This window comes from Schistocerca gregaria, chromosome 3, assembly GCF_023897955.1.
Source record: "Schistocerca gregaria isolate iqSchGreg1 chromosome 3, iqSchGreg1.2, whole genome shotgun sequence".
Lineage (NCBI taxonomy): Eukaryota > Metazoa > Arthropoda > Insecta > Orthoptera > Acrididae > Schistocerca > Schistocerca gregaria.
In genome coordinates this window covers 176,684,188-176,710,175 of record NC_064922.1, presented here as the reverse complement: position 1 = coordinate 176,710,175, position 25,988 = coordinate 176,684,188, and the positions used below count along the sequence as shown (strand labels likewise).

At 38.0% G+C, this 25,988-nt stretch overlaps 3 non-coding genes across 3 annotated transcripts; all 3 read left to right on the top strand.

Annotated features, from left to right (window-relative positions):
• Window positions 1-5,981: 5,981 nt before the first annotated feature.
• LOC126356813 (U1 spliceosomal RNA) lies at window positions 5,982-6,144 on the top strand. Its single transcript, XR_007565837.1, has one exon. It is a non-coding gene; the product is annotated as a U1 spliceosomal RNA (small nuclear RNA).
• A 10,233-nt stretch (window positions 6,145-16,377) lies between these two features.
• LOC126356812 (U1 spliceosomal RNA) lies at window positions 16,378-16,540 on the top strand. The gene has a single exon (XR_007565836.1). It is a non-coding gene; the product is annotated as a U1 spliceosomal RNA (small nuclear RNA).
• A 6,906-nt stretch (window positions 16,541-23,446) lies between these two features.
• LOC126356811 (U1 spliceosomal RNA) lies at window positions 23,447-23,609 on the top strand. The gene has a single exon (XR_007565835.1). It is a non-coding gene; the product is annotated as a U1 spliceosomal RNA (small nuclear RNA).
• Window positions 23,610-25,988: the final 2,379 nt, after the last annotated feature.

Here is a 25,988-nt window from a genome sequence, read left to right as displayed (position 1 = left end):
ACGTTTGTCTGGCCTCTCAACAGATACCCCTCCGTTGTGGTTGCACCTACGGTACGGCCATCTGTATCGCTGAGGCACGCAAGCCTCCCCACCAACGGCAAGGTCCATGGTTCATGGGGGGCTTCCCGTAATATTGATATAAAATAACGATTTGAAGATACTTCACGACAGTATGCATGTAATAGTGTTCATGTAACAGTGAGACAAATTACATATAAAGCTTTTTTATAGTTCCACTAAACAATGTTGCTGCCATGTCAGTGCATTTATACAGCTCGCAGAAGTAATGTTAATCAGTTCATAAATCATCTATATCATGTCACCTTCTTGTTGTGGTGGTCCTGTACATTTCACAACGCCTGACATACACATCATCAACATAACGATTATTCGATATGTGTTCTACAGTGAGCCTTCAGAATCGTCGGTGTGACTATTCTAACATCCTATTCTGTACAATAATGAAGCCTTTCAAGGGCAAACGTCAGTCTTGAAGAAATAACCTTTGAGTTTTCATGTAAGCAGCATGCAAAGAGTTCATTTGTCCACTTATTTACAGTGGTGGATAACCTTATCTAATTCAGCATTACATCGACCAAATACTACAGTTCTATGAAGACTTGACATACTGACAAGAAAAAAAAGCCCTGACAACTGAATCATAACCATCTCCCAGTTCATCAAAGGCTTATGACACACACACACACACACACACACACACACACAGACACACACACACACACACACACACACACACACACACACAGAGTGACTCTTACTAATTATTACATAGTGTGTATCCTTCCAATGCTCTGTAAATCCAGCCACTTTTACTAATATTGTTCTGTAATGTGTATTCTTCCACTCTTTTGTAAATCAAGCTACATTTACTCTGTATACATTATTCAATCTTGGATGCAGAACAAGAAACTGCAAATGACTTGTTTCTCTTGAATTATTATGGTACAAACAAACATTTTTTATTTGTCTGTAAATGTTAGTTTAAATAATTTAGGAGTAAAGAAGATAAACCATCATACAGTATGAGGATTGAATCGTCATCAGGTGAAAAAAAAGAAGGAAACTTTGATAGATTTAGGGCAAATTCTTTAATGAGCTGGGGTAATCTCTCTCACACACTCCTGGGCAGCTATATTGTGCTGGCTGAACACACAATGTGGAAATTTAGGTAATTATGTATCATCACACTTAACATGCCTTTTACTTATTTGGTCTCAAGTGGTGTAGGACGTGAACCAAACAAATTATCTGAGTAATAAAGTGTCATAATTCTGCAGCACATATTAATTACATAATCCTTTTTTTATAATATTGGCCTTGATGTTTACAGCATGGTTCCATCAAATTGAGAAGTGTCGTCCTAAAATGGCAATCCTCATAATGCTGCATGGTTCGTAAGAAACATCATTTTTCGCCCTTAGCTGCTCTGTCTTATCGCCACTACACAAAACTATTAAGATATGTTTCATTTCATTTCCATTTCTCAATATTAAACCAGTGTTAGGAAATAAATTTGCCACATTATGCGTCCCTCAAGCATACCAGTACCTAGCTTCAGAGATTAAAAACCTGTCATGCCATCATAATCTAAACACGAGGTCACTCTTATCTGGTATCCTAACTCTGCCCACTCACAAAACAAAAACTTTTGCAAACTCCTTCTCAGTTGCCGCTGTCCGCCTCTGGAACAAACTGCCCCTTACCTTGAGGAAAATTCAATCTCCTGTTGCTTTTAAGAAGAAGTTGAAGCATTTCCTACTATCATCCGCATAAAATTCTCCACAAAATTAATGTGCAAGGCCAATCCTCTCATCTGTCAAATAGCAAAGCTAGCGTCTCCTATCTTGCTCCTGAGATGCCTTCCTCTTCATCTATCTCTATTAGCCCCGCAGTCCTCTTTTCCTTTATATTTTCCTCTCTATTCTTCTCCTCCCTTCACCATGAGTCTCCCTCATACTCCCTGCTGCCAGCACTCCTATCTAAAATCTATCTCTTCAATAATGTATTTTTCGAGGTGTAACTTTCTAATTGTTTATCTCACTTTTTGTATTAGATGTAGTTTAACATGCCTACTAAAACATATGACTGTAAAATAAGTAGAATGCCTGGTTAGATGTAAGAGAGGGCCTGATGGCCCTAATCTTACCAGTTTAAATAAATAAATAAAATAAATTAATTAATAGCCACCAATAGATCTCCATAGAACATGACATTAACGGCCATAGAGCTAAGACTCGTTGCAAAGTTGCCTTGTTTTGAGCCCTCCCATCCCTGCCTTCCACTTGCTCATCCTACCATTCCACATCATAATATCATCATGAGTCAGCCGGTTGCCCACTGCTCAGTGTGAGAGTGAACTACCTCACAAGGGTAGATCTAGAATACACGATTTAATCGACTTATTGTACATTTGCACTGAGCAACCTTCTTTCTACTATGAATACTTTTACAGTTTTGATGGTTAAGTAGCTCCTACACACCAAAAACTGTTTTCAGTCTCTAATCCTTTGTCAACCAATATCCAGATCTAGTACACCACTGTGTCTTTCCTGCTGAGAAACTGTATACTGCTCATTCTTCATCAAACCTTCTGAACTTGCGAAACAAAAAGAAGATATACTCATGTATTCTCATGTTCTACCATTAATGTCTTCAAGTCTTAAAAGTTTACTCCAAGTTGCAATCCATTTGAGACCAAGAATTCTGAAGAAACTTCGTCCAACACACGATTAACTTGCTGAACAAATTCCTGTGGTGGGATAAATGTCTGTAATTGTCCATGCCATTAAGTATATCTATATTAGGTACAAGGCATCAGGCCTGTTTTGTTATACATAGGGTAAATGGCGAATTAAGATGAGTAATTCTTCTCTGATTGCTGATGGCTTCTCTTTGGGCAATTCCAACTAGTATAGACTTAAATATCTTTGTAAAATACTCTTGAGTTAAAGGGGTGTACACGGTTACGTGTGCTCCAAAAAAGCAATTTACAAAATTTGTCCCAAATAATTCCTCATTTCTTTAGCCTTACACAAGTGAAGATGACAAGATAAAATCCTCCTGTCTCTTACAGAGAAATATGTATGTTGGTGTGTGTGGGCTGAACACTCCACACACACCTCATCATGTAGTTCCTAACTTAACTGTCAGTTTCACTTGTGTGGATGGTTTCACACGATTGAGTCATTAAATTGCAAAATTTGGAAGACTTGTCAGGAGTCTGCTTTTCTGGGAGAAGAATAGTGCAAATATAAACCTATGATTCTGTGACTACTTTCAGCAATGGAATCAATGGCAAATTAAAAGTAACTAACAGACTTAAAATACCTGTGGACCAAAATACGATACAATTTTTAAAAGGGAATACGTGTGATGGTTAAACTCACCAAAAAAGAGAAAAAGATGTTCAGAATGATTCACCAAGGAGGCAAGGAAAATGGGAAAGAAACTGAAAGCACAGAATGAAGCAAAGAATCAATAAGTTCATGGAATATAATATTAACCAGGGAATTTTACTTCATAGATGACATCATAGGGTACACTAAAGCATTTTACAAACTTTAACGCTGTTCTTATCATATCCCGTATTTACAAATTGGACTCTGTGATTAATTTCTGTCTAATGCATGAATCTTCTAATAATTTTCAGAGGATATTCTACTTATGATGGTCTACAACACACATCACAATTTCTGTTGAAGACTGAAAAATTTTAAGTTATAAATTTTTCATCATGTAGAAATGGTACAGAAAGGGTTTAAGTAACTCAACTCATTATAGATCAGTTTCTAAAAAACAAAAGTGGTTCAAATGGCTCTGAGCACTATGGGACTTAACATCTATGGTCATCAGTCCCCTAGAACTTAGAACTACTTAAACCTAACTAACCTAAGGACATTCACACACATCCATGCCCAAGGCAGGATTCGAAACTGCAACCATAGCCGTCATGCGGTTCCAGACTGATGCGCCTAGAACCGCAAGTCCACACCAGCCGGCGATCCGTTTCTACATGGAGTGTAGTGACGACCTAGTGAATATTCTATTAATGTTTTATAACAATGAAATCCAATTTTAATAAACACAAAAACTGTATTTCTTCTGCGTTTGTCAAGAAAACCATGAAAATCAACATCTTAGCATGGTGATTATTACTTGTTATTTAAGATATTTGCAAACTACTTATTTACACAAGTGGATGTCTTCCTCGCTTCCTGTATGCATATTACTTCATGCAACTACCTCTCACATTTTCTGAGGAATAAAGCTAGAATGTACCATAACTTTACTGTGTCATAATTGCACCTACCCTCTTAAAAAGATTACTGGTGATGGGCACCTCATTACATAAAACAAATTAAACACCACCTTGGAAGGTCTAGGATCATCTAAATCTCTGTGAAGAGAAGAAATCCATATACACACATAAAATTATTAGTTTCTGGGTTAGCTAATTTAATCAGTAATATACCCAGGTTGTTTCACTTCCTGAAGAGGCAGTGGGAAGGAGGTGACATGTTAAAATATTGGAATTGACTTTGTCAGTGTAGGACGTTTTCGACTAGAATCAACGAATCACAGGATAATTCTTATTAATTAGTGCAATGTGAACACATGGTCATCATATTTATCCTACAGTCAACCTTGCTTGCTCTAAACTGAAATGCCCCTATTGTTTATTTATTGTTTTCTCTAGGAAAGGAAACTAAATTGTACCTTTTATAATCAATTTTAGTTTTACATTAATATAGTTGTGAACATGAAAATCAATATACTATGTAACTCCTATACTGTTAAGTTTTATATAAATGAAATTGTCTTTACTTTTCTTCACAGATTTGGAATATAGAAATAATCGTTTCATAAGAGGTAGTTGGCTGGTTTATCTCTTAAGGATGTTTATGTCTTAAAGTATCTTACTTTTTACATATGGAACCATACTACAGAACACTGAAACTCCTAACATCTCAGTTTTGTTCCGTATATACACTTATTTTATTGCAATAGCGTATGGTAAGGTAAACCTTAATTGTATGCAAGATAATTTTTCTGTTCATCAACACATCGACAGTGCAAACACTCGCAGTAGGCTACAAACATACATACAGTAAATATGTAATAAGAACACGTCCAAAGATACATTCTTTTCACAAATAAATTCTAAATATTGACAAGGTCGACTTTCACGGGATGATTGTGAACAACAGAAAATTGACACATAACTCTTTTCCGCGTATTGCTGCAACTGTTAGTCAAAGTTTTCTACATATTAACATACCAAATGTGACAAGTTTTCGAGAAAATTTTCCGTTCTTATCCGAGCAGTGCATTGCCTTTCGCCATCGATCAGCGTGATTGGTTGACAGGAGCAGTTGTCTCAACAGAATTTTAAGAAATATCCGAAAGAATTACTCTTTGCACGCTACTACCATTAAAGTTTGTGCCAACTTGTGCCCTTTTAGTCGCAAAACTAAAAGGAAACGATGTGGAATACGACGCTGTGTCATACAGAAAGGACAGGTACAATCTATTTGTTATACACAGCAATAAAGAACGCCTCATTTACTTTCTAAGAAAGGACCACAATGTGTCTGGCTTGGCGAAGACAGAACTCTAACCTAACTGGGCCCACAATGCACGCTGGGAGCAGCTCATATCTCATGCGCGCGCATCCCTCGGTATGGGAGCCATCTGCTGTCGCTGAATGGAACTACGCGGCCCAATTAGACCAAACAGCTACGGCCTGTGTAAGCGCCGTTTCGTCAAATGCCGTCTTTAAGAGCTTTGATGACGCCACTGAAAATATGGGAGAGTTTAGTGGCAAAATATAAGCAGTTTACTAGCGTTTTGGGCTCGATGTATTGCACAACTGCCCACACATAACGTGTGCAGTGATATGCACTCGAGTGTTGTAATGCGCTCTGTATGACATAAAGGAGCGAGTTTCTGCGCGTAAAAGCATACTTACCTGGCACAGGGGATACCGTGATCATGAAGGCGGTTCCTCCAGGACGAGGCTCTTCCATTGCACTTCGGTTGGGCTGACCCCTGCGATTACCCCTAATGTGGGTAACTCGGGTGCATAATTTTTGGTAGTCGGGACTGCGTTCGCGCAGACCCGGTCTAATATCAAATAAACATAGTTAATGCATATTATAGAAGACCTACGATGGAATGTAACAACACTTTTACAACCTCCCATATAGTGCGGAAGCTGAGTCGAAGATACACACAACAAAAAGAGTTTCACCCATAAAGATAGTTTTATTAACATAGTTGTATTATATCGAACAGTCTACAAAATGCTCTCCTTCTTGTCCAGATGTAAGAATCTCCCTTATCTTTCGCTCACTTGTAATGTCTTCATCATTCCAATGCTCTTCCTCTCATTTCTTCCATTACTCCCCCTATAACTCCTTGATGCAGACAATTTATAAGCAGTAAATGCCCCATCAAGATTTTTTCCTTCTTCTGGTAGCTTCCAATTATCATCTTTCTTCCCCTATTGTCTTCCTTACTTCTCCAGGCTTAAATATGTCACCCCACTTTACCTGAAAACTTTCTTCTCCTTAGTTACATTTCGAAACTTTCTAAATATACTCCTTTTCAGACAACTCATATTATATTTCCTTTCCCGTGTCCATGATTCGCTCCTGTACAACACTACATTTCAGACGTAAGATTTAGCTAATCTTTACTTCAGCTCCACTGGAATTCCGTTTCATGTTAGTAAAAGGTTCACCTTTAGCAAGACTCTTTCCCGTACATATCCTACACTTTAATTTTTCTGTTCAGCTTCCATTACATGTCTTTAAACAACTCATGTACAGAGACAGTTTTCTTATTTTATTTTCTCTCTTTCCATCTAATGCCCCTTGCATCCTATATGTTCTTACCCATCAGTTCTACTGCACACTGACCTCGTATTTAGGAGGATGGTGTTGCTCTGTCAGGCCACTCTGATGTTTATATTCTGTGGTTGTACTAAATAACTCAGGCGAATGCTGAGATGGTTTTATCATCAAGGCCATGGCTGACTACTCTCCTATCCTCATGACCACCTGTTCTTGTCCTTCTAAATTATTTTCTGAGTCTATTTCGAGCTATTGATGTGCACTGCACAACCTTGGCAATTCCTAGATCATTTGTTAGATGATCATTTGATAATTAATGTAAATCAATAAGCCAAATGGTGTCATCTCATCTGCTGCCTCTTCCCTTCCCGTAATGTTGTTGTTGTTGTCTTCAGTCCTGAGACTGGTTTGATGCAGCTCTCCATGCTACTCTACCCTGTGCAAGCTGCTTCATCTCCCAGTACCTACTGCAACCTACATCCTTCTGAATCTGCTTAGTGTACTCATCTCTCGGTCTCCCTCTACGATTTTTACCCTCCACGCTGCCCTCCAATGCTAAATTTGTGATCCCTTGATGCCTCAAAACATGTCCTACCAACCGATCCCTTCTTCTAGTCAAGTTGTGCCACAAACTTCTCTTCTCCCCAATCCTATTCAATACTTCCTCATTAGTTACGTGATCTATCCACCTTATCTTCAGTATTCTTCTGTAGCACCACATTACGAAAGCTTCTATTCTCTTCTTGTCCAAACTAGTTATCGTCCATGTTTCACTTCCATACATGGCTACACTCCAAACAAATACTTTCAGAAACGACTTCCTGATACATAAATCTATATTCGTTGTTAACAAATTTCTCTTCTTCAGAAACGCTTTCCTTGCCATTGCCAGTCTACATTTTATATCCTCTCTACTTCGACCATCATCAGTTATTTTTCTCCCCAAATAGCAAAACTCCTTTACTACTTTAAGTGTCTCATTGCCTTTTCTAATTCCCTCAGCATCACCCGACTTAATTTGACCTCATTTCATTATCCTCGTTTTTCTTTTGTTGATGTTCATCTTATATCCTCCTTTCAAGACACTGTCCATTCCGTTCAACTGCTCTTCCAAGTCCTTTGCCGTCTCTGACAGAATTACAATGTCATCGGCGAACCTCAAAGTTTTTACTTCGTCTCCATGAAATTTAATAGCTACTCCAAATTTTTCTTTTTTTTCCTTTACTGCTTGCTCAATATACAGATTGAATAACATCGGGAAGAGGCTACAACCCTGTCTCACTCCTTTCCCAACCACTGCTTCCCTTTCATGCCCCTCGACTCTTATTACTGCCATCTGGTTTCTGTACAAATTATAAACAGCCTTTCGCTCCCTGTATTTTACCCCTGCCACCTTTAGAATTTGAAAAAGAGTATTCCAGTCAACATAGTCAAAAGCCTTCTCCAAGTCTACAAATGCTAGAAACGTAGGTTTGCCTTTTCTTAATCTTTCTTCTAAGATAAGTCGTAAGGTCAGTATTGCCTCACGTGTTCCAACATTTCGACGGAATCCAAACTGATCTTCCCCGAGGTCTGCATCTACCAGTTTTTCCATTCGTCTGTAAAGAATTCGCGTTAGTATTTTGCAGCTGTGACTTATTAAACTGATAGTTCGGTAATTCTCACATCTGTCAGCACCTGCTTTCTTTGGGATTGGAATTATTATATTCTTCTTGAAGTCTGAGGGTATTTCGCCTGTCTCATACATCTTGCTCACCAGCTGGTAGAGTTTTGTCAGGACTGGCTCTCCCAAGGCCGTCAGTAGTTCTAATGGAATGTTGTCTACTCCGGGGGCCTTGTTTCGACTCAGGTCTTTCAGTGCTCTGTCAAACTCTTCACGCAGTATCGTATCTCCCATTTCGTCTTCATCTACATCCTCTTCTATTTCTATAATATTGTCCTCAAGTACATCGCCCTTGTATAAACCTTCTATATACTCCTTCCACCTTTCTGCCTTCCCTTCTTTGCTTAGAACTGGGCTGCCATCTGAGCTCTTAATATTCATACACGTGGTTCTCTTCTCTCCAAAGGTCTCTTTAATTTTCCTGTAGACAGTATCTATCTTACCCCTAGTGAGATAAGCTTCTACATCCTTACATTTGTCCTCTAGCCATCCCTGTTTAGCCATTTTGCACTTCCTGTCGATCTCATTTTTGAGACGTTTGTATTCCTTTTTGCCTGCTTCATTTACTGCATTTTTATATTTTCTCCTTTCATCAATTAAATTCAATATTTCTTCTGTTACCCAAGGATTTCTAGCAGCCCTCATCTTTGTACCTACTATATCCTCTGCTGCCTCACTACTACATCCCTCAGAGCTACCCATTCTTCTTCTACTGTATTTCTTTCCCCTATTCCTGTCAATTGTTCTCTTATGCTCTCTCTGAAACTCTGTACAACCTCTGGTTCTTTCAGTTTATCCAGGTCCCATCTCCTTAATTTCCCACATTTTTGCAGTTTCTTCAGTTTTAATCTACAGGTCATAACCAATAGATTGTGGTCAGAGTCCACATCTGCCCCTGGAAATGTCTTACAACTTAAAACCTGGTTCCTAAATCTCTGTCTTACCATTATATAATCTATCTGATACCTTTTAGTATCTCCAGGGTTCTTCCACGTATACAACCTTCTTTCATGATTCTTAAACCAAGTGTTAGCTATGATTAAGTTGTGCTCTGTGCAAAATTCTACTAGGTGGCTTCCTCTTTCATTTCTTAGCCCCAATCCATATTCACCTACTATGTTTCCTTCTCTCCCTTTTCATACACTCGAATTCCAGTCACCCATTACTATTACATTTTCGTCTCCTTTCACTATCTGAATAATTTCTTTTATTTCATCGAACATTTCTTCAATTTCTTCATCATCTGCAGAGCTAGTTGGCATATAAACTTGTACTACTGTAGTAGGTGTGGGCTTCGTATCTATCTTGGCCACAATAATGCGTTCACTATGCTGTTTGTAGTAGCTTACCCGCATTCCTATTTTCCTATTCATTATTAAACCTACTCCTGCATTACCCCTATTTGAATGTGTGTTTATAACCCTGTAGTCACCTGACCAGAAGTCTTGTTCCTCCTGCCACCGAACTTCACTAATTCCCACTATATCTAACTTTAACCTATCCATTTCCCTTTTTAAATTTTCTAACCTACCTGCCCGATTAAGGGATCTGACATTCCACGCTCCGATCCGTAGAACGCCAGTTTTCTTTCTCCTGATAACGACATCCTCCTGAGTAGTCCCCGCCCGGAGATCCGAATGGGGGACTATTTTACCTCCGGAATATTTTACACAAGAGGATGCCATCATCATTTAATCATACAGTAAAGCTGCATGTCCTCGGGAAAAATTACGCCTGTAGTTTCCCCTTGCTTTCAGCCGTTCGCAGTACCAGCACAGCAAGGCCGTTTTGGTTAATGTTGCAAGGCCAGATCAGTCAATCATCCAGACTGTTGCCCCTGCAACTACTGAAAAGGCTGCTGCCCCTCTTCAGGAACCACACGTTTGTCTGGCCTCTCAACAGATACCCCTCCGTTGTGGTTGCACCTACGGTACGGCCATCTGTATCGCTGAGGCACGCAAGCCTCCCCACCAACGGCAAGGTCCACGGTTCATGGGGGGCTTCCCGTAATATTGATATAAAATAACGATTTGAAGATACTTCACGACAGTATGCATGTAATAGTGTTCATGTAACAGTGAGACAAATTACATATAAAGCTTTTTTATAGTTCCACTAAACAATGTTGCTGCCATGTCAGTGCATTTATACAGCTCGCAGAAGTAATGTTAATCAGTTCATAAATCATCTATATCATGTCACCTTCTTGTTGTGGTGGTCCTGTACATTTCACAACGCCTGACATACACATCATCAACATAACGATTATTCGATATGTGTTCTACAGTGAGCCTTCAGAATCGTCGGTGTGACTATTCTAACATCCTATTCTGTACAATAATGAAGCCTTTCAAGGGCAAACGTCAGTCTTGAAGAAACAACCTTTGAGTTTTCATGTAAGCAGCATGCAAAGAGTTCATTTGTCCACTTATTTACAGTGGTGGATAACCTTATCTAATTCAGCATTACATCGACCAAATACTACAGTTCTATGAAGACTTGACATACTGACAAGAAAAAAAAGCCCTGACAACTGAATCATAACCACCTCCCAGTTCATCAAAGGCTTATGACACACACACACACACACACACACACACACACACACACACACACACACACAGAGTGACTCTTACTAATTATTACATAGTGTGTATCCTTCCAATGCTCTGTAAATCCAGCCACTTTTACTAATATTGTTCTGTAATGTGTATTCTTCCACTCTTTTGTAAATCAAGCTACATTTACTCTGTATACATTATTCAATCTTGGATGCAGAACAAGAAACTGCAAATTACTTGTTTCTCTTGAATTATTATGGTACAAACAAACATTTTTTATTTGTCTGTAAATGTTAGTTTAAATAATTTAGGAGTAAAGAAGATAAACCATCATACAGTATGAGGATTGAATCGTCGTCAGGTGAAAAAAAAGAAGGAAACTTTGATAGATTTAGGGCAAATTCTTTAATGAGCTGGGGTAATCTCTCTCACACACTCCTGGGCAGCTATATTGTGCTGGCTGAACACACAATGTGGAAATTTAGATAATTATGTATCATCACACTTAACATGCCTTTTACTTATTTGGTCTCAAGTGGTGTAGGACGTGAACCAAACAAATTATCTGAGTAATAAAGTGTCATAATTCTGCAGCACATATTAATTACATAATCCTTTTTTTATAATATTGGCCTTGATGTTTGCAGCATGGTTCCAGCAAATTGAGAAGTGTCGTCCTAAAATGGCAATCATCATAATGCTGCATGGTTCGTAAGAAACATCATTTTTCGCCCTTAGCTGCTCTGTCTTATCGCCACTACACAAAACTATTAAGATTTGTTTCATTTCATTTCCATTTCTCATTATTAAACCAGTGTTAGGAAATAAATTTGCCATATTACGCGTCCCGCAAGCACCCCAGTACCTAGCTTCAGAGATTAAAAACCTGTCATGCCATCATAATCTAAACACGAGGTCACTCTTATCTGGTATCCTAACTGTGCCCACTCACAAAACAAAAACTTTTGCAAACTCCTTCTCAGTTGCCACTGACCGCCTCTGGAACAAACTGCCCCTTACCTTGAGGAAAATTCAATCTCCTGTTGCTTTTAAGAAGAAGTTGAAGCATTTCCTACTATCATCCGCATAAAATTCTCCACAAAATTAATGTGCAAGGCCAATCCTCTCATCTGTCAAATAGCAAAACTAGCGTCTCCTATCTTGCTCCTGAGATGCCTTCCTCTTCATCTATCTCTATTAGCCCCGCAGTCCTCTTTTCCTTTATATTTTCCTCTCTATTCTTCTCCTCCCTTCACCATGAGTCTCCCTCATACTCCCTGCTGCCAGCACTCCTATCTAAAATCTATCTCTTCAATAATGTATTTTTCGAGGTGTAACTTTCTAATTGTTTATCTCACTTTTTGTATTAGATGTAGTTTAACATGCCTACTAAAACATATGACTGTAAAATAAGTAGAATGCCTGGTTAGATGTAAGAGAGGGCCTGATGGCCCTAATCTTACCAGTTTAAATAAATAAATAAAATAAATTAATTAATAGCCACCAATAGATCTCCATAGAACATGACATTAACGGCCATAGAGCTAAGACTCGTTGCAAAGTTGCCTTGTTTTGAACGCTCCCATCCCTGCCTTCCACTCGCTCATCCTACCATTCCACATCATAATATCATCATGAGTCAGCCGGTTGCCCACTGCTCAGTGTGAGAGTGAACTACCTCACAAGGGTAGATCTAGAATACACGATTTAATCGACTTATTGTACATTTGCACTGAGCAACCTTCTTTCTGCTATGAATACTTTTACAGTTTTGATGGTTAGGTAGCTCCTACACACCAAAAACTGTTTTCAGTCTCTAATCCTTTGTCAACCAATATCCAGATCTAGTACACCACTGTGTCTTTCCTGCTGAGAAACTGTATACTGCTCATTCTTCATCAAACCTTCTGAACTTGCGAAACAAAAAGAAGATATATTCATGTATTCTCATGTTCTACCATTAATGTCTTCAAGTCTTAAAAGTTTACTCCAAGTTGCAATCCATTTGAGACCAAGAATTCTGAAGAAACTTCGTCCAACACACGATTAACTTGCTGAACAAATTCCTGTGGTGGGATAAATGTCTGTAATTGTCCATGCCATTAAGTATATCTATATTAGGTACAAGGCATCAGGCCTGTTTTGTTATACATAGGTTAAATGTCGAATTAAGATGAGTAATTCTTCTCTGATTGCTGATGGCTTCTCTTTGGGCAATTCCAACTAGTATAGACTTAAATATCTTTGTAAAATACTCTTGAGTTAAAGGGGTGTACACGGTTACGTGTGCTCCAAAAAAGCAATTTACAAAATTTGTCCCAAATAATTCCTCATTTCTTTAGCCTTACACAAGTGAAGATGACAAGATAAAATCCTCCTGTCTCTTACAGAGAAATATGTATGTTGGTGTGTGTGGGCTGAACACTCCACACACACCTCATCATGTAGTTCCTAACTTAACTGTCAGTTTCACTTGTGTGGATGGTTTCACACGATTGAGTCATTAAATTGCAAAATTTGGAAGACTTGTCAGGAGTCTGCTTTTCTGGGAGAAGAATAGTGCAAATATAAACCTATGATTCTGTGACTACTTTCAGCAATGGAATCAATGGCAAATTAAAAGTAACTAACAGACTTAAAATACCTGTGGACCAAAATACGATACAATTTTTTAAAAGGGAATACGTGTGATGGTTAAACTCACCAAAAAAGAGAAAAAGATGTTCAGAATGATTCACCAAGGAGGCAAGGAAAATGGGAAAGAAACTGAAAGCACAGAATGAAGCAAAGAATCAATAAGTTCATGGAATATAATATTAACCAGGGAATTTTACTTCATAGATGACATCATAGGGTACACTAAAGCATTTTACAAACTTTAACGCTGTTCTTATCATATCCCGTATTTACAAATTGGACTCTGTGATTAATTTCTGTCTAATGCATGAATCTTCTAATAATTTTCAGAGGATATTCTACTTATGATGGTCTACAACACACATCACAATTTCTGTTGAAGACTGAAAAATTTTAAGTTATAAATTTTTCATCATGTAGAAATGGTACAGAAAGGGTTTAAGTAACTCAACTCATTATAGATCAGTTTCTAAAAAAAAAAAGTGGTTCAAATGGCTCTGAGCACTATGGGACTTAACATCTATGGTCATCAGTCCCCTAGAACTTAGAACTACTTAAACCTAACTAACCTAAGGACATTCACACACATCCATGCCCAAGGCAGGATTCGAAACTGCAACCATAGCGGTCATGCGGTTCCAGACTGATGCGCCTAGAACCGCAAGTCCACACCAGCCGGCGATCAGTTTCTACATGGAGTGTAGTGACGACCTAGTGAATATTCTATTAATGTTTTATAACAATGAAATCCAATTTTAATAAACACAAAAACTGTATTTCTTCTGCGTTTGTCAAGAAAACCATGAAAATCAACATCTTAGCATGGTGATTATTACTTGTTATTTAAGATATTTGCAAACTACTTATTTACACAAGTGGATGTCTTCCTCGCTTCCTGTATGCATATTACTTCATGCAACTACCTCTCACATTTTCTGAGGAATAAAGCTAGAATGTACCATAACTTTACTGTGTCATAATTGCACCTACCCTCTTAAAAAGATTACTGGTGATGGGCACCTCATTACATAAAACAAATTAAACACCACCTTGGAAGGTCTAGGATCATCTAAATCTCTGTGAAGAGAAGAAATCCATATACACACATAAAATTATTAGTTTCTGGGTTAGCTAATTTAATCAGTAATATACCCAGGTTGTTTCACTTCCTGAAGAGGCAGTGGGAAGGAGGTGACATGTTAAAATATTGGAATTGACTTTGTCAGTGTAGGACGTTTTCGACTAGAATCAACGAACCACAGGATAATTCTTATTAATTAGTGCAATGTGAACACATGGTCATCATATTTATCCTACAGTCAACCTTGCTTGCTCTAAACTGAAATGCCCCTATTGTTTATTTATTGTTTTCTCTAGGAAAGGAAACTAAATTGTACCTTTTATAATCAATTTTAGTTTTACATTAATATAGTTGTGAACATGAAAATGAATATACTATGTAATTTCTATACTGTTAAGTTTTATATAAATGAAATTGTCTTTACTTTTCTTCACAGATTTGGAATATAGAAATAATCGTTTCATAAGAGGTAGTTGGCTGGTTTATCTCTTAAGGATGTTTATGTCTTAAAGTATCTTACTTTTTACATATGGAACCATACTACAGAACACTGAAACTCCTAACATCTCAGTTTTGTTCCGTATATACACTTATTTTATTGCAATAGCGTATGGTAAGGTAAACCTTAATTGTATGCAAGATAATTTTTCTGTTCATCAACACATCGACAGTGCAAACACTCGCAGTAGGCTACAAACATACATACAGTAAATATGTAATAAGAACACGTCCAAAGAGACATTCGTTTCGCAAATAAATTCTAAATATTGACAAGGTCGACTTTCACGGGATGATTGTGAACAACAGAAAATTGACACATAACTCTTTTCTGCGTATTGCTGCAAATGTTAGTCAAAGTTTTCTACATATTAACATACCAAATGTGACAAGTTTTCGAGAAAATTTTCCGTTCTTATCCGAGCAGTGCATTGCCTTTCGCCATCGATCAGCGTGATTGGTTGACAGGAGCAGTTGTCTCAACAGAATTTTAAGAAATATCCGAAAGAATTACTCTTTGCACGCTACTACCATTAAAGTTTGTGCCAACTTGTGCCCTTTTAGTCGCAAAACTAAAAGGAAACGATGTGGAATACGACGCTGTGTCATACAGAAAGGACAGGTACAATCTATTTGTTATACACAGCAATAAAGAACGCCTCATTTACTTTCTAAGAAAGGACCACAATGTGTCTGGCTTGGCGAAGACAGAACTCTAACCTAACTGGGCCCACAATGCACGCTGGGAGCAGCTCATATCTCATGCGCGCGCATCCCTCGGTATGGGAGCCATCTGCTGTCGCTGAATGGAACTACGCGGCCCAATTAGACCAAACAGCTACGGCCTGTGTAAGCGCCGTTTCGTCAAATGCCGTCTTTAAGAGCTTTGATGACGCCACTGAAAATATGGGAGAGTTTAGTGGCAAAATATAAGCAGTTTACTAGCGTTTTGGGCTCGATGTATTGCACAACTGCCCACACATAACGTGTGCAGTGATATGCACTCGAGTGTTGTAATGCGCTCTGTATGACATAAAGGAGCGAGTTTCTGCGCGCAAAAGCATACTTACCTGGCACAGGGGATACCGTGATCATGAAGGCGGTTCCTCCAGGACGAGGCTCTTCCATTGCACTTCGGTTGGGCTGACCCCTGCGATTACCCCTAATGTGGGTAACTCGGGTGCATAATTTTTGGTAGTCGGGACTGCGTTCGCGCAGACCCGGTCTAATATCAAATAAACATAGTTAATGCATATTATAGAAGACCTACGATGGAATGTAACAACACTTTTACAACCTCCCATATAGTGCGGAAGCTGAGTCGAAGATACACACAACAAAAAGAGTTTCACCCATAAAGATAGTTTTATTAACATAGTTGTATTATATCGAACAGTCTACAAAATGCTCTCCTTCTTGTCCAGATGTAAGAATCTCCCTTATCTTTCGCTCACTTGTAATGTCTTCATCATTCCAATGCTCTTCCTCTCATTTCTTCCATTACTCCCCCTATAACTCCTTGATGCAGACAATTTATAAGCAGTAAATGCCCCATCAAGATTTTTTCCTTCTTCTGGTAGCTTCCAATTATCATCTTTCTTCCCCTATTGTCTTCCTTACTTCTCCAGGCTTAAATATGTCACCCCACTTTACCTGAAAACTTTCTTCTCCTTAGTTACATTTCGAAACTTTCTAAATATACTCCTTTTCAGACAACTCATATTATATTTCCTTTCCCGTGTCCATGATTCGCTCCTGTACAACACTACATTTCAGACGTAAGATTTAGCTAATCTTTACTTCAGCTCCACTGGAATTCCATTTCATGTTAGTAAAAGCTTCACCTTTAGCAAGACTCTTTCCCGAACATATCCTACACTTTAATTTTTCTGTTCAGCTTCCATTACATGTCTTTAAACAACTCATGTACAGAGACAGTTTTCTCATTTTATTTTCTCTCTTTCCATCTAATGCCCCTTGCATCCTATATGTTCTTACCCATCAGTTCTACTGCACACTGACCTCGTATTTAGGAGGATGGTGTTGCTCTGTCAGGCCACTCTGATGTTTATATTCTGTGGTTGTACTAAATAACTCAGGCGAATGCTGAGATGGTTTTATAATCAAGGCCATGGCTGACTACTCTCCTATCCTCATGACCACCTATTCTTGTCCTTCTAAATTATATTCTGAGTCTATTTCGAGCTATTGATGTGCACTGCACAACCTTGGCAATTCCTAGATCATTTGTTAGATGATCATTTGATAATTAATGTAAATCCATAAGCCAAACGGTGTCATCTCATCTGCTGCCTCTTCCCTTCCCGTAATATTGATATAAAATAACGATTTGAAGATACTTCACGACAGTATGCATGTAATAGTGTTCATGTAACAGTGAGACAAATTACATATAAAGCTTTTTTATAGTTCCACTAAACAATGTTGCTGCCATGTCAGTGCATTTATACAGCTCGCAGAAGTAATGTTAATCAGTTCATAAATCATCTATATCATGTCACCTTCTTGTTGTGGTGGTCCTGTACATTTCACAACGCCTGACATACACATCGTCAACATGACGATTATTCGATATGTGTTCTACAGTGAGCCTTCAGAATCGTCGGTGTGACTATTCTAACATCCTATTCTGTACAATAATGAACCCTTTCAAGGGCAAACGTCAGTCTTGAAGAAACAACCTTTGAGTTTTATGTAAGCAGCATGCAAAGAGTTCATTTGTCCACTTATTTACAGTGGTGGATAACCTTATCTAATTCAGCATTACATCGACCAAATACTGCAGTTCTATGAAGACTTGACATACTGACAAGAAAAAAAAGCCCTGACAACTGAATCATAACCATCTCCCAGTTCATCAAAGGCTTATGACACACACACACACACACACACACACACAGAGTGACTCTTACTAATTATTACATAGTGTGTATCCTTCCAATGCTCAGTAAATCCAGCCACTTTTACTGATATTGTTCTGTAATGTGTATTCTTCCACTCTTTTGTAAATCAAGCTACATTTACTCTGTATACATTATTCAATCTTGGATGCAGAACAAGAAACTGCAAATTACTTGTTTCTCTTGAATTATTATCGTACCACAAACATTTTTTATTTGTCTGTAAATGTTAGTTTAAATAATTTAGGAGTAAAGAAGATAAACCATCATACAGTATGAGGATTGAATCGTCGTCAGGTGAAAAAAAAGAAGGAAACTTTGATAGATTTAGGGCAAATTCTTTAATGAGCTGGGGTAATCTCTCTCACACACTCCTGGGCAGCTATATTGTGCTGGCTGAACACACAATGTGGAAATTTAGATAATTATGTATCATCACACTTAACATGCCTTTTACTTATTTGGTCTCAAGTGGTGTAGGACGTGAACCAAACAAATTATCTGAGTAATAAAGTGTCATAATTCTGCAGCACATATTAATTACATAATCCTTTTTTTATAATATTGGCCTTGATGTTTGCAGCATGGTTCCAGCAAATTGAGAAGTGTCGTCCTAAAATGGCAATCATCATAATGCTGCATGGTTCGTAAGAAACATCATTTTTCGCCCTTAGCTGCTCTGTCTTATCGCCACTACACAAAACTATTAAGATATGTTTCATTTCATTTCCATTTCTCATTATTAAACCAGTGTTAGGAAATAAATTTGCCATATTATGCGTCCCGCAAGCACCCCAGTACCTAGCTTTAGAGATTAAAAACCTGTCATGCCATCATAATCTAAACACGAGGTCACTCTTATCTGGTATCCTAACTGTGCCCACTCACAAAACAAAAACTTTTGCAAACTCCTTCTCAGTTGCCGCTGTCCGCCTCTGGAACAAACTGCCCCTTACCTTGAGGAAAATTCAATCTCCTGTTGCTTTTAAGAAGAAGTTGAAGCATTTCCTACTATCATCCGCATAAAATTCTCCACAAAATTAATGTGCAAGGCCAATCCTCTCATCTGTCAAATAGCAAAACTAGCGTCTCCTATCTTGCTCCTGAGATGCCTTCCTCTTCATCTATCTCTATTAGCCCCGCAGTCCTCTTCTCCTTTATATTTTCCTCTCTATTCTTCTCCTCCCTTCACCATGAGTCTCCCTCATACTCCCTGCTGCCAGCACTCCTATCTAAAATCTATCTCTTCAATAATGTATTTTTCGAGGTGTAACTTTCTAATTGTTTATCTCACTTTTTGTATTAGATGTAGTTTAACATGCCTACTAAAACATATGACTGTAAAATAAGTAGAATGCCTGGTTAGATGTAAGAGAGGGCCTGATGGCCCTAATCTTACCAGTTTAAATAAATAAATAAAATAAATTAATTAATAGCCACCAATAGATCTCCATAGAACATGACATTAACGGCCATAGAGCTAAGACTCGTTGCAAAGTTGCCTTGTTTTGAACGCTCCCATCCCTGCCTTCCACTCGCTCATCCTACCATTCCACATCATAATATCATCATGAGTCAGCCGGTTGCCCACTGCTCAGTGTGAGAGTGAACTACCTCACAAGGGTAGATCTAGAATACACGATTTAATCGACTTATTGTACATTTGCACTGAGCAACCTTCTTTCTACTATGAATACTTTTACAGTTTTGATGGTTAAGTAGCTCCTACACACCAAAATCTGTTTTCAGTCTCTAATCCTTTGTCAACCAATGTCCAGATCTAGTACACCACTGTGTCTTTCCTGCTGAGAAACTGTATACTGCTCATTCTTCATCAAACCTTCTGAACTTGCAAAGCAAAAAGAAGATATACTCATGTATTCTCATGTTCTACCATTAATGTCTTCAAGTCTTAAAAGTTTACTCCAAGTTGCAATCCATTTGAGACCAAGAATTCTGAAGAAACTTCGTCCAACACACGATTAACTTGCTGAACAAATTCCTGTGGTGGGATAAATGTCTGTAATTGTCCATGCCATTAAGTATATCTATATTAGGTACAAGGCATCAGGCCTGTTTTTTTATACATAGGGTAAATGGCGAATTAAGATGAGTAATTCTTCTCTGATTGCTGATGGCTTCTCTTTGGGCAATTCCAACTAGTATAGACTTAAATATCTTTGTAAAATACTCTTGAGTTAAAGGGGTGTACACGGTTACGTGTGCTCCAAAAAAGCAATTTACAAAATTTGTCCCAAATAATTCCACATTTCTTTAGCCTTACACAAGTGAAGATGACAAGATAAAATCCTCCTGTCTCTTACAGAGAAATATGTATGTTGGTGTGTGTGGGCTAAACACTCCACACACACCTCATCATGTAGTTCCTAACTTAACTGTCAGTTTCACTTGTGTGGATGGTTTCACACGATTGAGTCATTAAATTGCAAAATTTGGAAGACTTGTCAGGAGTCTGCTTTTCTGGGAGAAGAATAGTGCAAATATAAACCTATGATTCTGTGACTACTTTCAGCAATGGAATCAATGGCAAATTAAAAGTAACTAACAGACTTAAAATACCTGTGGACCAAAATACGATACAATTTTTAAAAGGGAATACGTGTGATGGTTAAACTCACCAAAAAAGAGAAAAAGATGTTCAGAATGATTCACCAAGGAGGCAAGGAAAATGGGAAAGAAACTGAAAGCACAGAATGAAGCAAAGAATCAATAAGTTCATGGAATATAATATTAACCAGGGAATTTTACTTCATAGATGACATCATAGGGTACACTAAAGCATTTTACAAACTTTAACGCTGTTCTTATCATATCCCGTATTTACAAATTGGACTCTGTGATTAATTTCTGTCTAATGCATGAATCTTCTAATAATTTTCAGAGGATATTCTACTTATGATGGTCTACAACACACATCACAATTTCTGTTGAAGACTGAAAAATTTTAAGTTATAAATTTTTCATCATGTAGAAATGGTACAGAAAGGGTTTAAGTAACTCACCTCATTATAGATCAGTTTCTAAAAAAAAAAGTGGTTCAAATGGCTCTGAGCACTATGGGACTTAACATCTATGGTCATCAGTCCCCTAGAACTTAGAACTACTTAAACCTAACTAACCTAAGGACATTCACACACATCCATGCCCAAGGCAGGATTCGAAACTGCAACCATAGCGGTCATGCGGTTCCAGACTGACGCGCCTAGAACCGCAAGTCCACACCAGCCGGCGATCCGTTTCTACATGGAGTGTAGTGACGACCTAGTGAATATTCTATTAATGTTTTATAACAATGAAATCCAATTTTAATAAACACAAAAACTGTATTTCTTCTGTGTTTGTCAAGAAAACCATGAAAATCAACATCTTAGCATGGTGATTATTACTTGTTATTTAAGATATTTGCAAACTACTTATTTACACAAGTGGATGTCCTCCTCGCTTCCTGTATGCATATTACTTCATGCAACTACCTCTCACATTTTCTGAGGAATAAAGCTAGAATGTACCATAACTTTACTGTGTCATAATTGCACCTACCCTCTTGAACGACTGCTGGTGATGGGCACCTCATTACATAAAACAAATTAAACACCACCTTGGAAGGTCTAGGTCATCTAAATCTCTGTGAAGAGAAGAAATCCATAAACACACATAAAATTATTAGTTTCTGGGTTAGCTAATTTAATCAGTAATATACCCAGGTTGTTTCACTTCCTGAAGAGGCAGTGGGAAGGAGGTGACAGGTTAAAATATTGGAATTGACTTTGTCAGTGTAGGACGTTTTCGACTAGAATCAACGAACCACAGGATAATTCTTATTAATTAGTGCACAGTGAACACATGGTCATCATATTTATCCTACAGTCAACCTTGCTTGCTCTAAACTGAAATGCCCCTATTGTTTATTTATTGTTTTCTCTAGGAAAGGAAACTAAATTGTACCTTTTATAATCAATTTTAGTTTTACATTAATATAGTTGTGAACATGAAAATGAATATACTATGTAATTTCTATACTGTTAAGTTTTATATAAATGAAATTGTCTTTACTTTTCTTCACAGATTTGGAATATAGAAATAATCGTTTCATAAGAGGTAGTTGGCTGGTTTATCTCTTAAGGATGTTTATGTCTTAAAGTATCTTACTTTTTACATATGGAACCATACTACAGAACACTGTAACTCCTAACATCTCAGTTTTGTTGCATATATACACTTATTTTATTGCAATAGCGTATGGTAAGGTAAACCTTAATTGTATGCAAGATAATTTTTCTGTTCATCAACACATCGACAGTGCAAACACTCGCAGTAGGCTACAAACATACATACAGTAAATATGTAATAAGAACACGTCCAAAGAGACATTCTTTTCGCAAATAAATTCTAAATATTGACAAGGTCGACTTTCACGGGATGATTGTGAACAACAGAAAATTGACACATAACTCTTTTCCGCGTATTGCTGCAAATGTTAGTCAAAGTTTTCTACATATTAACATACCAAATGTGACAAGTTTTCGAGAAAATTTTCCGTTCTTATCCGAGCAGTGCATTGCCTTTCGCCATCGATCAGCGTGATTGGTTGACAGGAGCAGTTGTCTCCACAGAATTTTAAGAAATATCCGAAAGAATTACTCTTTGCACGCTACTACCATTAAAGTTTGTGCCAACTTGTGCCCTTTTAGTCGCAAAACTAAAAGGAAACGATGTGGAATACGACGCTGTGTCATACAGAAAGGACAGGTACAATCTATTTGTTATACACAGCAATAAAGAACGCCTCATTTACTTTCTAAGAAAGGACCACAATGTGTCTGGCTTGGCGAAGACAGAACTCTAACCTAACTGGGCCCACAATGCACGCTGGGAGCAGCTCATATCTCATGCGCGCGCATCCCTCGGTATGGGAGCCATCTGCTGTCGCTGAATGGAACTACGCGGCCCAATTAGACCAAACAGCTACGGCCTGTGTAAGCGCCGTTTCGTCAAATGCCGTCTTTAAGAGCTTTGATGACGCCACTGAAAATATGGGAGAGTTTAGTGGCAAAATATAAGCAGTTTACTAGCGTTTTGGGCTCGATGTATTGCACAACTGCCCACACATAACGTGTGCAGTGATATGCACTCGAGTGTTGTAATGCGCTCTGTATGACATAAAGGAGCGAGTTTCTGCGCGCAAAAGCATACTTACCTGGCACAGGGGATACCGTGATCATGAAGGCGGTTCCTCCAGGACGAGGCTCTTCCATTGCACTTCGGTTGGGCTGACCCCTGCGATTACCCCTAATGTGGGTAACTCGGGTGCATAATTTTTGGTAGTCGGGACTGCGTTCGCGCAGACCCGGTCTAATATCAAATAAACATAGTTAATGCATATTATAGAAGACCTACGATGGAATGTAACAACACTTTTACAACCTCCCATATAGTGCGGAAGCTGAGTCGAAGATACACACAACAAAAAGAGTTTCACCCATAAAGATAGTTTTATTAACATAGTTGTATTATATCGAACAGTCTACAAAATGCTCTCCTTCTTGTCCAGATGTAAGAATCTCCCTTATCTTTCGCTCACTTGTAATGTCTTCATCATTCCAATGCTCTTCCTCTCATTTCTTCCATTACTCCCCCTATAACTCCTTGATGCAGACAATTTATAAGCAGTAAATGCCCCATCAAGATTTTTTCCTTCTTCTGGTAGCTTCCAATTATCATCTTTCTTCCCCTATTGTCTTCCTTACTTCTCCAGGCTTAAATATGTCACCCCACTTTACCTGAAAACTTTCTTCTCCTTAGTTACATTTTGAAACTTTCTAAATATACTCCTTTTCAGACAACTCATATTATATTTCCTTTCCCGTGTCCATGATTCGCTCCTGTACAACACTACATTTCAGACGTAAGATTTAGCTAATCTTTACTTCAGCTCCACTGGAATTCCATTTCATATTAGTAAAAGCTTCACCTTTAGCAAGACTCTTTCCCGTACATATCCTACACTTTAATTTTTCTGTTCAGCTTCCATTACATGTCTTTAAACAACTCATGTACAGAGACAGTTTTCTCATTTTATTTTCTCTCTTTCCATCTAATGCCCCTTGCATCCTATATGTTCTTACCCATCAGTTCTACTGCACACTGACCTCGTATTTAGGAGGATGGTGTTGCTCTGTCAGGCCACTCTGATGTTTATATTCTGTGGTTGTACTAAATAACTCAGGCGAATGCTGAGATGGTTTTATAATCAAGGCCATGGCTGACTACTCTCCTATCCTCATGACCACCTGTTCTTGTCCTTCTAAATTATATTCTGAGTCTATTTCGAGCTATTGATGTGCACTGCACAACCTTGGCAATTCCTAGATCATTTGTTAGATGATCATTTGATAATTAATGTAAATCAATAAGCCAAACGGTGTCATCTCATCTGCTGCCTCTTCCCTTCCCGTAATATTGATATAAAATAACGATTTGAAGATACTTCACGACAGTATGCATGTAATAGTGTTCATGTAACAGTGAGACAAATTACATATAAAGTTTTTTTATAGTTCCACTAAACAATGTTGCTGCCATGTCAGTGCATTTATACAGCTCGCAGAAGTAATGTTAATCACTTCATAAATCATCTATATCATGTCACCTTCTTGTTGTGGTGGTCCTGTACATTTCACAACGCCTGACATACACATCATCAACATAACGATTATTCGATATGTGTTCTACAGTGAGCCTTCAGAATCGTCGGTGTGACTATTCTAACATCCTATTCTGTACAATAATGAAGCCTTTCAAGGGCAAACGTCAGTCTTGAAGAAACAACCTTTGAGTTTTCATGTAAGCAGCATGCAAAGAGTTCATTTGTCCACTTATTTACAGTGGTGGATAACCTTATCTAATTCAGCATTACATCGACCAAATACTAGTTCTATGAAGACTTGACATACTGACAAGAAAAAAAGCCCTGACAACTGAATCATAACCATCTCCCAGTTCATCAAAGGCTTATGACACACACACACACACACACACACACACACACACACACACACACACACACAGAGTGACTCTTACTAATTATTACATAGTGTGTATCCTTCCAATGCTCTGTAAATCCAGCCACTTTTACTAATATTGTTCTGTAATGTGTATTCTTCCACTCTTTTGTAAATCAAGCTACATTTACTCTGTATACATTATTCAATCTTGGATGCAGAACAAGAAACTGCAAATTACTTGTTTCTCTTGAATTATTATGGTACCACAAACATTTTTTATTTGTCTGTAAATGTTAGTTTAAATAATTTAGGAGTAAAGAAGATAAACCATCATACAGTATGAGGATTGAATCGTCGTCAGGTGAAAAAAAAGAAGGAAACTTTGATAGATTTAGGGCAAATTCTTTAATGAGCTGGGGTAATCTCTCTCACACACTCCTGGGCAACTATATTGTGCTGGCTGAACACACAATGTGGAAATTTAGATAATTATGTATCATCACACTTAACATGCCTTTTACTTATTTGGTCTCAAGTGGTGTAGGACGTGAACCAAACAAATTATCTGAGTAATAAAGTGTCATAATTCTGCAGCACATTTTAATTACATAATCCTTTTTTTATAATATTGGCCTTGATGTTGACAGCATGGTTCCATCAAATTGAGAAGTGTCGTCCTAAAATGGCAATCATCATAATGCTGCATGGTTCGTAAGAAACATCATTT